Source organism: Xyrauchen texanus, chromosome 3 (assembly GCF_025860055.1).
Source record: "Xyrauchen texanus isolate HMW12.3.18 chromosome 3, RBS_HiC_50CHRs, whole genome shotgun sequence".
Lineage (NCBI taxonomy): Eukaryota > Metazoa > Chordata > Actinopteri > Cypriniformes > Catostomidae > Xyrauchen > Xyrauchen texanus.
In genome coordinates this window covers 60,416,300-60,431,299 of record NC_068278.1, presented here as the reverse complement: position 1 = coordinate 60,431,299, position 15,000 = coordinate 60,416,300, and the positions used below count along the sequence as shown (strand labels likewise).

The 15,000-nt window shown below is 44.2% G+C and overlaps 1 protein-coding gene and 1 long non-coding RNA gene across 2 annotated transcripts in view; one reads left to right on the top strand and one right to left on the bottom strand.

Moving 5' to 3' along the window:
* dcc (DCC netrin 1 receptor) overlaps nt 1-15,000 on the top strand; it is a 368,503-nt gene that overhangs the window by 62,772 nt on the left and 290,731 nt on the right. The window lies entirely within an intron of this gene.
* LOC127625758 (uncharacterized) overlaps nt 1-15,000 on the bottom strand; it is a 49,166-nt gene that overhangs the window by 642 nt on the left and 33,524 nt on the right. Inside the window, exon 3 of the long non-coding RNA XR_007968361.1 lies at nt 1-121. This exon is cut by the window's left edge and continues 236 nt beyond it. This is a non-coding gene — a long non-coding RNA (uncharacterized LOC127625758). The remainder of the gene's footprint in view (nt 122-15,000) is intronic.

The window sequence follows — 15,000 nt, the reverse complement described above, 5'->3', positions numbered from 1 at the left end:
CTTGCTCCCTATTTAGTGCATGACTTAACCTCCAGTGTGCTGTCTGTCTGCACTGGTCTCAGAACAGTTATAGGAGAGCTATAGGATGCTCCCTTGCTCCCTATTTAGTGCATGACTTAACCTCCAGTGTGCTGTCTGTCTGCACTGGTCTCAGAACAGTTATAGAGAGATATTGGATGCTCCCTTGCTCCCTATTTAGTGCATGACTTAACCTCCAGTGTGCTGTCTGTCTGCACTGGTCTCAGAACAGTTATAGAGAGCTATAGGATGCTCCCTTGCTCCCTATTTAGTGCATGACTTAACCTCCAGTGTGCTGTCTGTCTGCACTGGTCTCAGAACAGTTATAGGAGAGATATAGGATGGTCCCTTGCTCCCTGTTTAGTGCATGACTTAACCTCCAGTGTGCTGTCTGTCTGCACTGGTCTCAGAACAGTTATAGAGAGATATTGGATGCTCCCTTGCTCCCTATTTAGTGCATGACTTAACCTCCAGTGTGCTGTCTGTCTGCATTGGTCTCAGAACAGTTATAGGAGAGCTATAGGATGCACCCTTGCTCCCTATTTAGTGCATGACTTAACCTCCAGTGTGCTGTCTGTCTGCGCTGGTCTCAGAACAGTTATAGGAGAGCTATATTATGCTCCCTTGCTCCCTATTTAATGTATGACTTAACCTCCAGTGTGCTGTCTGTCTGCACTGGTCTCAGAACAGTTATAGGAGAGCTATAGGATGCTCCCTTGCTCCCTATTTAGTGCATGACTTAACCTCCAGTGTGCTGTCTGTCTGCACTGGTCTCAGAACAGTTATAGGAGAGTTATAGGATGCTCCCTTGCTCCCTATTTAGTGTATGACTTAACCTCCAGTGTGCTGTCTGTCTGCACTGGTCTCAGAACAGTTATAGGAGAGCTATAGGATGCTCCCCTGCTCCCTATTTAGTGCATGACTTAACCTCCAGTGTGCTGTCTGTCTGCACTGGTCTCAGAACAGTTATAGGAGAGATATAGGATGCTCCCTTGCTCCCTGTTTAGTGCATGACTTAACCTTCAGTGTGCTGTCTGTCTGCACTGGTCTCAGAACAGTTATAGAGAGATATTGGATGCTCCCTTGCTCCCTATTTAGTGCATGACTTAACCTCCAGTGTGCTGTCTGTCTGCACTGGTCTCAGAACAGTTATAGGAGAGCTATATTATGCTCCCTTGCTCCCTATTTAATGTATGACTTAACCTCCAGTGTGCTGTCTGTCTGCACTGGTCTCAGAACAGTTATAGGAGAGCTATATTATGCTCCCTTGCTCCCTATTTAATGTATGACTTAACCTCCAGTGTGCTGTCTGTCTGCACTGGTCTCAGAACAGTTATAGGAGAGCTATAGGATGCTCCCTTGCTCCCTATTTAGTGCATGACTTAACCTCCAGTGTGCTGTCTGTCTGCACTGGTCTCAGAACAGTTATAGGAGAGCTATAGGATGCTCCCTTGCTCCCTATTTAATGTATGACTTAACCTCCAGTGTGCTGTCTGTCTGCACTGGTCTCAGAACAGTTATAGGAGAGCTATAGGATGCTCCCTATTTAGTGCATGACTTAACCTCCAGTGTGCTGTCTGTCTGCACTGGTCTCAGAACAGTTATAGGAGAGCTATAGGATGCTCCCTTGCTCCCTATTTAATGTATGACTTAACCTCCAGTGTGCTGTCTGTCTGCACTGGTCTCAGAACAGTTATAGGAGAGCTATAGGATGCTCCCTATTTAGTGCATGACTTAACCTCCAGTGTGCTGTCTGTCTGCACTGGTCTCAGATCAGTTATAGGAGAGCTATAGGATGCTCACTTGTTCAAATAAAATGATACATTATGAATTGTGAATTAATATGTGGAGTGATCCAAACATCATCTGCAGCTGAAACTGAACTTTTGGTTGGATATTATTGATCAATATTTCATGGACATTTGTGGCCAGACCAACACTAAACCTGCCTAGACCAGCATTGGAGTTGCATGCTGGTTAAGTGTTTTATTAAATACCTCTCCAAGGAATAATTATCACAGTTTATTCCAGTAGAGTTCAGAAGCTGCATTGCTTCTGTGTCATGTTGAGTATATTTCAGTAAAGTGCCGTTTTAATGGATGAGTCGACACTATTTATAAATTCTGATGGCAGCTGAAGTTGAACAGAAACTCAGCCCTTGAAACGCACTGAATCCTACAGCAAAGGGTGTTTGCGTGTCCTCAACCTTTATCTATAATGCTGTTATGGCCAATTACATTTCAATAATATCTCCATCTGCTGTAAATGTGCTTTTCAGGGACTTTATTTCATAAATTACCATGTACATTTCCCCAGATCAGCAAAACTACTTAATTATGCATGTTTATGTAAACTAGCGTGCAGAAGACCTTTCCTCTGCGAGGAGAACACCGTCATTCATATTACAGATGGTCGCTAATGAAGACTATAGGACAAATATAGAGTGCTCGGATACATTTATACAAATGAGATGTCTGAGATGTGAGTCCAGGCTTTACGTTTCCATGGAAACAAATGGACATTTCTCTAAAAGCGGTTGCATTAAGGACTATGGAGGTTCATGTTTAAATGTATACACACTTGAAACTTTGTGAGTTATTAAGTGGCATTTAGTCCTTTTGAAGACGGAATGTCACGTTGAATGTGATAATGGTGGGAATATGGTGGCATATGTTTGTCCTGTGGGCACGTGTGTACAGATGTTGTTACTGTCACTTTAAATCAGTTTATTACCCTCTCGGGCATCTCTAAACATGTGTACATGCGCTGCGTGGTTGTGTAATTATTTGACAAAATATAGCACACCCTACTTATTGATTGATTGGTTTATGTAACAGTAAATGTTAAAATACATATAACATGCTTGAACACGTCACATCCAGCCATCTTAATGAAAGGCCAAAGAAAGCAAATAAATCTTTAAACGAGCTTTAAAGGTGTCTACGGTCGAAGTGGCTCTAATTGCAATTGGCAAACCATTCCACAGCCTTGGACCTGTGACAGAAAAGGCTCGATCACCTTTAAGCTTCAAGGTGACCTTGGAATGGTAAGAAGCGCTTTGGTCTCTGATCTTAACAATCCAGACGACCGATAAAGGAACAATCAGATCAGAAACATAAGCTGGAGCTAGACCAATCACATCCTTACAAACATACAATATAGTCTTATATTTAATCTTGAACTTAACCGGCAGCCAGCGAAGAGAGGCCAGTATTAGGATGATGTGGTCCCATTTTTTCGCAGCCTGGCCGCCGCATTCTGAACCAAATGCAACCTTGCAATCAAAGCTTGATTGGTCCATGCATAAAGAATATTGCAATAATCTAAATGCAGTGAAATAGTGGTGGTGGGGTAGTGGAATAAAGCACATAGCTGGTACTCAGAAGGTTGCTGGTTTGATCCCCACAGCCACCACCATTGTGTCCTTGAGTAAGACACTTAACTCCAGGTTGCTCCGGGGATTGTCCCTGTTATAAGTGCTCTGTATAAATACATTGGTACTCAGAAGGTTGCTGGTTTGATCCCCACAGTCACCACCATCGTGTCCTTGAGTAAGACACTTAACTCCAGGTTGCTCCAGGGGGATTGTCCCTGTAATAAGTGCACTGTAAGTCACTTTGGATAAAAGCGTCTGCCAAATGCATAAATGTAAATGTAAAAGAGTTCAAAAGCCTTGGGTTTAGCAGGGCAGCACACATGTATGTTAAAATCACCAAGAATTAAGATATTGTCACACATGGGAACACAATTCTGAAAACGACACAACGAAATCAATCTATATATCAAGGCACACAGAACAGATCTATATGCATCAAGCCTCAGTAATTGTATATTATAGTTAATATACAGTAATAATACAGTAATTTATAGCTCCCAGTCTGCACTAGACTGCCTTTAAATTGTTTTTTTTTTAAAACACATGCTTTTCCCCTTCCCTGTCTAGCAGATCTTGGAGTACTAAAAAACTTTACATCCCAGCGAGGACAAATTCAGTAAAGGGGCTTAACTCCTGGACATTGAGCCAATTATTGCATGATGAATTATTGCATCAATCTCAAACATCTGCTGATCAGGAACCACATCGAACCACATTGATTCAAAACCCTCACGAACTACCATAACAACAACAACAACAACAACATGTGCGTTAAGTCATGGCATCCGCTCATGTTATGTCTTGCAGCACAATAGTAAAGATTAAAATAGAAATCATCACAAATGAAATTGGAATTATGCAATTGTCTGTCAGAGTACCTCGGTCGTAATTTTCCTCATGAGCAACTTAAATTCTGAAATCCTTCTCTGTCATAGGTCAAGAAGCGCTAACAAAACTAAAAACAATAAAAAGCCACAACATGTATGTTAGATCCTATACTATCTAAGCTCTTAAAAGAGGTATCTCCTGTAATCTCAGAACCTCTTCTTAATATCATTAACTCCTCGCTATGCTTAGGACATGTCCCAAGAAACTTTAAAATGGCAGTTATCAAACCTCTTATTAAGAAGCCACAACATAATCCTGGAGAACTTGCTAATTATAGACCGATTTCAAATCTCCCGTTTATGTCAAAAATACTAGAAAAGGTAGTATCCTCCCAAATATGTTCATTTCTACAGAGAAATAGTATATATGAAGAATTTCAATCAGGATTTAGGCCTCATCACAGTACAGAGACTGCACTTATCAGAGTTACACATGACTCTTATCATCTGATCGCGGCTGCATTTCTCTTCTAGTGCTTTTAGATCTTAGTGCTGCATTCGACATGATAGATCACGACATTCTCTTCAATAGGCTGGAGAATTATGTTGCATCTGTGGAGTTGCATTAGCATGGTTTAGGTCATATTTAGCAGATCACTACCACTTTGTCTGAGTAAATGACGAATTGTCAAACCAAACAAAAGTAAAATATGGAGTGCCACATGGATCAGTTTTAGGGCTTCTGCTTTTCTCCATGTATATGCTTCCCCTGGGAGATATTATCAGGAATCGTGGAATAAGTTTCCACTGCTATGCCGACGATACACAACTTTATATTTCTTCTAAACCTGACAAAATTTGACTCTTGAAATGGGATACGTAGACTATCAATTAATTGCCAACAAATCCCTTCATCAGTCAATTAACAAGGATTAATCATTAATCTTACAGTTCATACAAAAAGTTTGTTTAAACACTGACCCTTAGGGTGGGGTTAGTCAGAGGGGAACTGGCCCACACAGCGAGTCTGGTTTAGGGTTAGGGTGGGGTTAGTCAGAGTGGAACTGGCCCACACAGTGAGTCTGGTTTAGGGTTATGTTGGGGTTAGTCAGAGAGGAACTGGCCCACACAGCGAGTCTGGTTTAGGGTTAGGGTGGGGTTAGTCAGAGGGGAACTGGCCCCTACAGCGAGTCTGGTTTAGGGTTAGGGTGGGGTTAGTCAGAGGGGAACTGGCCCCCACAGTGAGTCTGGTTTAGGGTTAGGGTGGGGTTAGTCAGAGGGGAACTGGCCCACACAGCGAGTCTGGTTTAGGGTTAGGGTGGGGTTAGCCAGAGGGGAACTGGCCCCCACAGCGAGTCTGGTTTAGGGTTAGGGTGGGGTTAGTCAGAGTGGAACTGGCCCCTACAGCGAGTCTGGTTTAGGGTTAGGGTGGGGTTAGTCAGAGGGGAACTGGCCCCCACAGTGAGTCTGGTTTAGGGTTAGGTTGGGGTTAGTCAGAGGGGAACTGGCCCCCACAGTGAGTCTGGTTTAGGGTTAGGGTGGGGTTAGTCAGAGGGGAACTGGTCCCCACAGTGAGTCTGGTTTAGGGTTAGGGTGGGGTTAGTCAGAGGGGAACTGGCCCCCACAGTGATTCTGGTTTAGGGTCAGGGTGGGGTTAGTCAGAGGGGGACTGGCCCCCACAGTGAGTCTGGTTTAGGGTCAGGGTGGGGTTAGTCAGAGGGGAACTGGCCCCCACAGTGAGTTTGGTTTAGGGTCAGGGTGGGGTTAGTCAGAGGGGAACTGGCCCCCACAGTGAGTTTGGTTTAGGGTCAGGGTGGGGTGAGTCAGAGGGGAACTGGCCCCCACAGGGAGTCTGGTTTAGGGTTAGGGTGGGGTTAGTCAGAGGGTAACTGGCCCCCACAGTGAGTCTGGTTTAGGGTTAGGTTGGGGTTAGTCAGAGGGGAACTGGCCCCCACAGTGAGTCTGGTTTAGGGTTAGGGTGGGGTTAGTCAGAGGGGAACTGGCCCCCACAGTGAGTCTGGTTTAGGGTTAGGGTGGGGTGAGTCAGAGGGGAACTGGCCCCCACAGTGAGTCTGGTTTAGGGGAACATATTTTGTAATATTTATAGATATTACAGTTTCATTTTCTGTAAAGCTCCTTTGAAAAGATGTGTGTTGTGAAAAGAGCTATACAAATAAAACTGACTTGACATCTCTACATGTGCCTGTCACAAATGATCATCTTTTGTTACTCACGGAAAGCTTATTTCAATCTCTAAATAACTGGGGCTGGTGGTATGACATGCTGAATTTATGCCATGCCAGAATGTGATCGCATTTGCCACCACAATGTCATAATTACCAGCAGAAATCTCTAGATTTTCTATAAGCCTTGACTCATGACGAAAGGTAATTGGTATTTATCATAATAACATTGTACAGTCAACATACACAATTAAATACACAGTTTATTTTGTTCACGTTTTGTGTACTGATGATAAAGAGTAGTTTAAAAGCTTGTCAGATAATAAGACTTGACATCATTCTCTGTAGCAGCACCACAATAATAAAATGAAGCTCTTAATTTAGTTATACAAGCTTAAAGCTTTCTTTATATCCGTGAAATCAAAATATGAAATTGTCCAGCAAGAACACCAATATCACTTTGCTCTGCAATTATCATAAGTTGGCACTTCCCTGGAGTATTGAAGGCGGGCATCAGTAACGTAACCATCTCGGCCATCTAAGTATTTGCATCCATTCATGTAGTGTGTAATATTGTGGAATGCACCGCAAGAAAACTGAATGGTCCACGAAAAGACAGTTCTCAATCTAAGACTTGTGTAGCAGACGATTCAACTGGAGCAAATCGGATGAAAAGAGAGCGGCAAACCCATTGGCACACATCAGTGATCACTCGAAGGGGTCATTTCACACACCATTCATTCTGAGATGACAGTTTTATGTCCTCCCGAATGTGCCATGGGGAAAAACACACACCTCTGGCTGCCGGTTAACTAAAGGCCAGCAGCAACATCCATTCATTCAGCCGGACAGATAGAGCAGACTTCACCTTTAATCAAATAGTCGCTGCAAAGCCCTTCTGCGCACTTGACATAATGCCGATACCTGGATGAGGCTGTGAATACAGCTAAACTAGACAGGACTCTGTTCTTACACGAGCTATTCCCATATGGAACAGCAGTTCAGAGTTTGAGATATGACCATGTGCAGTATTGGTGTGTGGATACCTGTCGATCAGCTGTGAAATCCTCTTAGCATGTATTTCCATTCCCTTACAGTTATTTTATAGATTCCGCACATATCGAAGTGGCCCTCTAATCCATTATGAATTAACGTTCAGCCCCTGAGGTGGGGGCCATTGATTCCAGGAAAGCAAAATACCAAAAGCTAAAGCTAATCCAGACACTGAGGGTGTTTTCAGACCTGTAGCTCATTTTTAGTCTTGGTTCGGTTCGCTTTCACAAGGCAACATTTATAAATGGACCAAAACTGTGTTAATAAGTCACATGTCTCCTCATTGATCAGGATGTTATCATGGTTTTATAACATTTCTCCAGTGTGGTTAAGGTCACAGAATGCTTGTTCCAGTCAGAGGTTGCGCTGCAAGTAAACATTATCCGTCAGCCAGATGGATATGAGTTATAAAACTGATGTCTGTTATTTGTATTCGTTTTTATCCTCTCAGGCACGTTTAACGGTAGCCAGCTGGTACGATCGACAGTTTGAATCCTGCTCGGGGCATGTCAAGTAGGACCGGTACCACTGGTGCCGTGATGTTTAGGGGGGTGAGTGTAATAGTAGCTAGCTGATATGTGATAGCTGTGCAGTGTGTAAACCCCACTCTCCTGACCTTAAGAGATGCACTAGCAACGAGGCTAGGGGCCATGCCTTTTATAGCCTCCTTGCTAGCGTGCTTGGGGCAGGTCAAGTAGGACTGGTACCACTGGTGCCGTGATGTTTAGGGGGTGAATGTAATGGTAGCTAGCTGGTACGTGATAGCTCTGCAGTGTGTAAACTTCACACTCCTGGCTTTAAATGATGCATTAGCAATCAAGGCTAGGGGCCATGCCTTTTATAGCCTCCTTGCTAATGCGTCCAACTCCCATGCCAGGGATCGCCGGTTTGAATTCCGCTCCCACAGGTAACAAACGCACACACAAGCACACACATACAAACACTAGAAAGAATGAAGCCACGTAAGGATCATTTTTATCTGTCATAAAGTTGCTGACATCGTCCTTCCTGTGTCTGTTCTGCTGCTGTCATAATAGAAAAGGAATTGTTCTAAAATTACCTCAGGAACTCCTATTTTAGATGTACAATTATATTTAATATGGTCGCCAAAAAAGCTATATCCACGTTTTGATTATTAGTTACATGTGATGTGCTGACCTACAGATATCTTCTTGGCAGATCCATCGGGGATGCTCATGAGCTCATGCTCATTTGTATAGCATTATTATTGGTTCGTTGGTCTGTTGGGTCGGATTGCATCCTCACTGCAAGGGAACCGCTCCAGAGTTTGTTTGCAATCAGCCCAAGACTGCCTCGTCTTGCAGATCTGATGTGTGGTTGTTTTTCTGAAATATCTGACCACTTATATAAAAAACTTTTAGTCCCTCCAATTATTCAACATTGGAGGGACTAAAGGTTAAATAAATAATTGAAAGACCCATGTTGATCGACCTCAAATCTGACTTTTGTGGAAAGACGCTTCCTTTTCGATTGGTTACAAAAGGCCACAAATTTGCAGCTTGTTATTTTCACGTGCAAATTAGCTTTTAACTCGCTGTAAATGTTTGCCAGAGGTTTGCAGCTCTTCAACGGTAGTGGTGAGCTTCCGGCAAACCTTTGGCAACAATGGGGAATTTGCTGCAAGTTTGTCAGTGATCAGTGTCGAATTTGCCATGAACTCTCGATTTTTGTAAGGGTGATGGTTGTGGCTTTGGTTTACCAGCTTGTGTAGAATATGTTTTGGGTCTGAGGTGCTTCAGGACAGTTTTCTCAATTGTAGTTCTGGGGACCCACTTATTTTACACACCCAGTTCAGATGATTGAGCCTCCAGTAACAAGCTTATCAGTTGAATCGGGTGTATTGGACATCCAAAATGCACGGTGCTTAAGGAGAGCAATAGATCAAAGCAGACATCAAACAACTCCCTACTTCCTTTACCGAACTGCTGCAGCTGCTCTCTCTCTCTTCCTCTCTCTCTCTCTCTCTCTCTCTCGTTCTGTCTCTCCCTCACTCTGTCTCGCATCTCCCTGGAGGTTGTAGCTAGAACTAGGCAGGCGTGTTTGTCACCGCTCACCTTTGCTCCTGCAACAGAGGGAGGCTGATTAAAACGGGAGCTCTTGTTGGATCAGTCTAGATTAAAAGGTGTCACTGCAATTCTGGCCTGTGGCTGTTATGGCTCTCCAAGTCTAGGGAACAGATTTCACATGGAAGCATGAGCGACTGTGAGGAAAAAGAGAGAGTGCTTGGAGACCGCAGCTGTTTCAGAGTCTCACTTAGAATTAGAAACACTGGGATTTGTGTGACCGACCCCAGAAGTGATGGCCATTTGCATTCCGGTGGGCCCTTGTGATGCTGTGCGACTTCAGCAGCGAGAGCTCGATTAACATGCAGAGGCACACGTGTGTCGACTGAAGCTCCCTGATTGAGTATGGGGGGAGGGGGGCAAGAGCGCATCGGCTGCTAATGGAATTTCAAACGGATGTGGTTTATTGCTCTTGCGTGGAATCAAGAAAGCCATTTTTATGCCAGCCATGCACTTAAAATCATCTCCTTCCATCCCAACCCCCATCATCCTCCTCCAACATGCCGCCCACGTGGACGCATCGATCCGAATTGAAGCGCCGCAGAGATGCGACCGCTGGTGTCTATGACTCCTGTATTCACCGACCTGTGCTCATATCTGAGGCGTAAAGCCGGATAGAAGCCATTCTCACCTCCATTATTCCTGGAAGATGAGCTACAGCCACCTGAAAAATCTTGCTCACTGTGACGAGTCTTTCTCTTAATGAGGAGGCTGATAATAATTACTGTCCACTTCCTCATGGAGAGAGAGTCCAATCAATAATCAGTCAGAAAAGGGCTGACACACCTCACAGATTTGTAGGCTTTTGCGCACTATGCCTACATGTTTTGGTGTAATCAAACAAATGAAGCAGAATGATGCTGGTCAGCCATCAGTAGCTGGACTGGGAAGAGAGATCGGCCCGAGATTTTACATAGCAACTGCCCCAAAAGTTGTTTTTGGGGGGGTTTGAGCCATTAGTTGCTGAGCGGAGGGGGAGGGGTGGTTGAGTCATAAATTGTTGAGTGGGGGGGAGGGGGGCATCTGAGCAATCAGTTGTTTGGTGGGGTTTTGAGTCATGAGTTGTTGAGTGGAGGGGGTTGAGTCATGAGATGTTGGGGTGGGTTTATGGGAGTTGGCGCCATAACTTGTTGTTGGGGGGTTGACCCATAAGTTGTTGGGGGGTTTGAGCCATGAGTTGTTGAGTGGGGGGTTGAGTCATGAGATGTTGGGGTGGGTTTATGGGAGTTGGCGCCATAACTTGTTGTTGGGGTGGTTGACCCATAAGTTGTTGGGGGGTTTGAGCCATGAGTTGTTGAGTGGGGGAGGGGTTGAGCCATGAGATGTTGGGGTGGGTTTATGGGAGTTGAGCCATAAATTGTTGTTGGGGGGTTTGAGACATGAGTTGTTGAATTGAGTGGGGGTTGAGCCATGAGATGTTGGGGTGGGTTTATGGACAGTTGGTGCCATAACTTCTTGTTGGGGGTTTGACCCATAAGTTGTTGGGGGTTTTGAGCCATGAGTTGTTGAGTGCGGGGTTGAGCCATGAGATGTTGAGTGGGGGTTGAGCCATGAGTTGTTGAGTGGGGGTTGAGCCATGAGATGTTGAGTGGGGGTTGAGCCATCAGATGTTGAGTGGGGGTGGCTTGAGCCATGAGTTGTTGAGTGGCGGTTGAGCCATGAGTTGTTGAGTGGGGGTTGAGCCATGAGATGTTGAGTGGGGGTTGAGCCATGAGTTGTTGAGTGGGGTGGGTTGAGCCATGAGATGTTGAGTGGGGGGTTGAGCCATGAGTTGTTGGGGTGGGTTTATGGGAGTTGGCTCATACATTCTTGTTGGGGGTTTGACCCATAAGTTGTTGGGGGGTTTGAGACATGAGTTGTTGAGTGGGGGGTTGAGCCATGAGATGTTGGGGTGGGTTTATGGGAGTTGGCTCATAAATTGTTGTTGGGGGGTTGACCCATAAGTTGTTGGGGGGTTTGAGACATGAGTTGTTGAGTGGGGGGTTGAGCCATGAGTTGTTGGGGTGGGTTTATGGGAGTTGGCGCCATAACTTGTTGTTGGGGGGTTTGACCCATAGAGTTGTTGAGTGGGGGTTTCAGCCATGAGATGTTGAGTGGGGGGTTGAGCCATGAGTTGTTGAGTGGGGGTGGGTTGAGCCATGAGATGTTGGGGTGGGTTTACGGGAGTTGGCGCTATAAATTTTTGTTGGGGGGTTGACCCATAAGTTGTTGGGGGGTTTGAGACATGAGTTGTTGAGTGGGGGGTTGAGCCATGAGATGTTGGGGTGGGTTTATGGGAGTTGGTGCCATAAATTGTTGTTGGGGGGTTTGACCCATAAGTTGTTGGGGGGTTTGAGCCATGAGTTGTTGAGTTGGGGGGTTGAGCCATGAGATGTTGGGGTGGGTTTATGGGAGTTGGCTCATAAATTGTTGTTGGGGGGTTTTGAGACATGAGTTGTTGAACGGAGTGGGGGGTGAGCCATGAGATGTTGGGGTGGGTTTATGGGAGTTGGCGCCATAACTTGTTGTTGGGGGGTTTGACCCATAAGTTGTTGGGGGGGTTTTGAGACATGAGTTGTTGAGCGAAGTGGGGGGTTTGAGCCATGAGATGTTGGGGTGGGTTTATGGGAGTTGGCGCCATAAATTGTTTTTTGGGGGGGGGTTGTTTGGGTGGGTGAGGGGGGGGTGTTTTTGAGCCATAAGTGGTTTTGGGGGGGGTTGAGCCATAAATTGTTGGGGGGGGGGGGGTTTTGGGTTGTGCCATTAGTAGTTGAGCAGAGTGGGTGGGGGGGGGGTTGAGCCATAAGTGGCCCATTCTGACCATTTCTTGGACAACCCACCGGCCTGCCGGGTTTCTCCCGATGTGCGTCGGCCCACCGGGAATGTGCCCGATATGCCACATTACCAGTACAGACCTAGTAATACCTTTTTAAAGAATATTCTGGGTTCAAAACCATTAAAAATCAGTTAACAACATTTGTAGCATAATGTTTATTACCTCAACAAAACTGTAGATTTGTAAAGTGTCTGAGCATCTCCATCTCTTCAGCGGGACTGGTCGCCGGTCATCGCTCATGATTGTTGTCACAGTGTCAGCCAAAATCTTTTAGCAAAATACGAGTAATTGTATATCATGGAAGCAGTAAATATAACAGATATGTTTGCTGAAATAAAACACAAAACGATTCATATATAAAATACATTTTGGTTGATCTAATGAATTAATTACACATGAAAGTCACTTCATCTCATTGTAAAATAGTCTGTATTCACCACAGATGAGTTGAATTCTATACTTGTTGGATTGAGCTCCTCATTGGCTGATGGGGATAATGGGAAGAGCCAGCGAGAGAAATGGCATGAGATACAGAATACAAATGGCGTTCTCAGCTGCTGGTGGCGACTCTTTTCTAATGATGAAGCGTATCACACAGAACACGCGCTCCAGAGCACACATCACTCACGGTGCGGCTCACACAGATGCCCGCGCCGTCTCGTCCATTAAGGTTCATTATTATCAAACTTACACATGTGTGGGCGAGCCGGGCAAATGCCAGCTGCTTGATTAGACAGTCATTTATTGCAGCAGGTAACGCTCGCCTCGGCTTCAACCTACAGTTTATTGCACGATACATTAGTTCCTCTAAACGCAGGTAAAGTGAACTGAAGAGCCAAGTGTTGCTTATTTTGTGTATTTTTGGACTCTCGAAAATCGAGATAAATAAACTTAAACTTCTAGTTTCAACATTATTTGTAGTTCAGATCTTTGTTTTGTTGGATAAGAAAATCTAACTTCATAATATGAGACCCTCATTTGGTTTTCGACCATTGAAAATGGATCAAATCAATGTTTTGTTTTTCGATAGAGCCACATTGAGGGCCACATATCTCTGGGAGTTAACCATATAGGGCCTTAAAAATGGACAGATTAAATGTAAAGGATGTTCTGAAGCAGCATCTAAAAGGATATTGAGATATCTTTAATACTTCTGGAGTTATAGGCACTCCAACTTTGGAAAAACAACACTGAATAGTGCTTTTCCCCATGTTTGGACTCTCGCCATTGGGATATAATGCAACAAGAGGTGCTGGAGTCAACTGGTTTTAATAATAGATCTCCCAATCTCTGTGGAGAACAAAAATCATGATGCCGACACCTTTCTACGGTTATTTATTTGACCTGTAGTTTTGCTCCAATATCGTGATGGAAATTTGTCATTTTGACCCCCTTAACAAAATTATATATTACTTAGTGAATATTTATCTATGGCATTTAATGTTTTGGATTTTGTCATAATTATCTCATCTTTAAGAAAAAGTATTAACAAAATAAAATATTTCAGCCAAGAAAGTTTATGAACTTTGGTTAATTTGACATTTATGCTTGTTTATACTGTATGTATACTGTGTATGTGTGTCTGTGTGTTTGTTTGTGTGAGTGTGTGTTTGTTTGTGTGTGTGTGTGTGTGTGTGTGTGTGTGTGTGTGTGTGTGTGTGTGTGTTTGTTTGTGTGTGTGTGTGTGTGTGTGTGTGTGTGTGTGTGTGAGTGTGTTTGTTTGTGTGTGTTTGTGTGTGAGTGTGTGTGTGTTTGTGTGTATGTGTGAGTGTCTGTAAGTGTGTGTGTGAGTGTGTGTGTGTGTGTTTGTGTGTGTGTATGTATAGTGTGTGTGAGTGTGTGTGTGTGTGTGTGTGTGTTTACGTGCGTGTGTTTGTTTGTGTGTGTGTGTGTGTGAGTGTGTGAGTGAGTATGTGTGTGAGTGTTTGTGTGTGTGTATGTATAATGTGTGTGTGTATGTATAGTGTGTGAATGTTTGTGTGTGTGTGTTTGTGTGTTTGTTTGTGTGTGTGTGTTTGTGTGGAGTGTGTCTGTGAGTGTGTGTGTTTGTGTGTATGTATGTATAGTGTGTGTGAGTGTGTGTGTGTGAGTGTGTGTATGTATAGTGTGTGTGAGTGTGTGTGTGTGTGTGTTTGTGTGTGTGTGTGAGTGTGTGTGTGTGAGTGTGTGTATGTATAGTGTGTGTGAGTGTGTGTGTGTGTGTGTGTTTGTGTGTGTGTATGTATAGTGTGTGTGTGTGAGTGTGTGTGTGTGTGTGTGTGTGTGTGTGTGTGTGTGTTTGTGTGTGTGTGTGTTTGTTTGTGTGTGTGTGTGTTTGTATGTGAGTGTGTGTGTGTGTGTGTGAGTGTGTGTGTGTGTGTGTGTGTGTGTGTGTGTATGTATATTGTATGTGTGTTTGTTTGTGTGTGTGTGTGTGTGTGTGTGTGTGAGTGTGAGTGTTTGTGTTTGTGTGTGAGTGTGTGTTTGTGTGTGTTTATTTTTTACTGGCACAATTCTAATTCTCATCCCCCTGCTGAACACAATATAGTTACTCTGCCTTCAGTGTCGCAGATGGCTGCTCCTTATGCAGAATGCATATTTTTATGGTTGCTATGCAACGTCACAACTGGCTGCATATAGAATGCAACTGATGTCACAGGTGTGT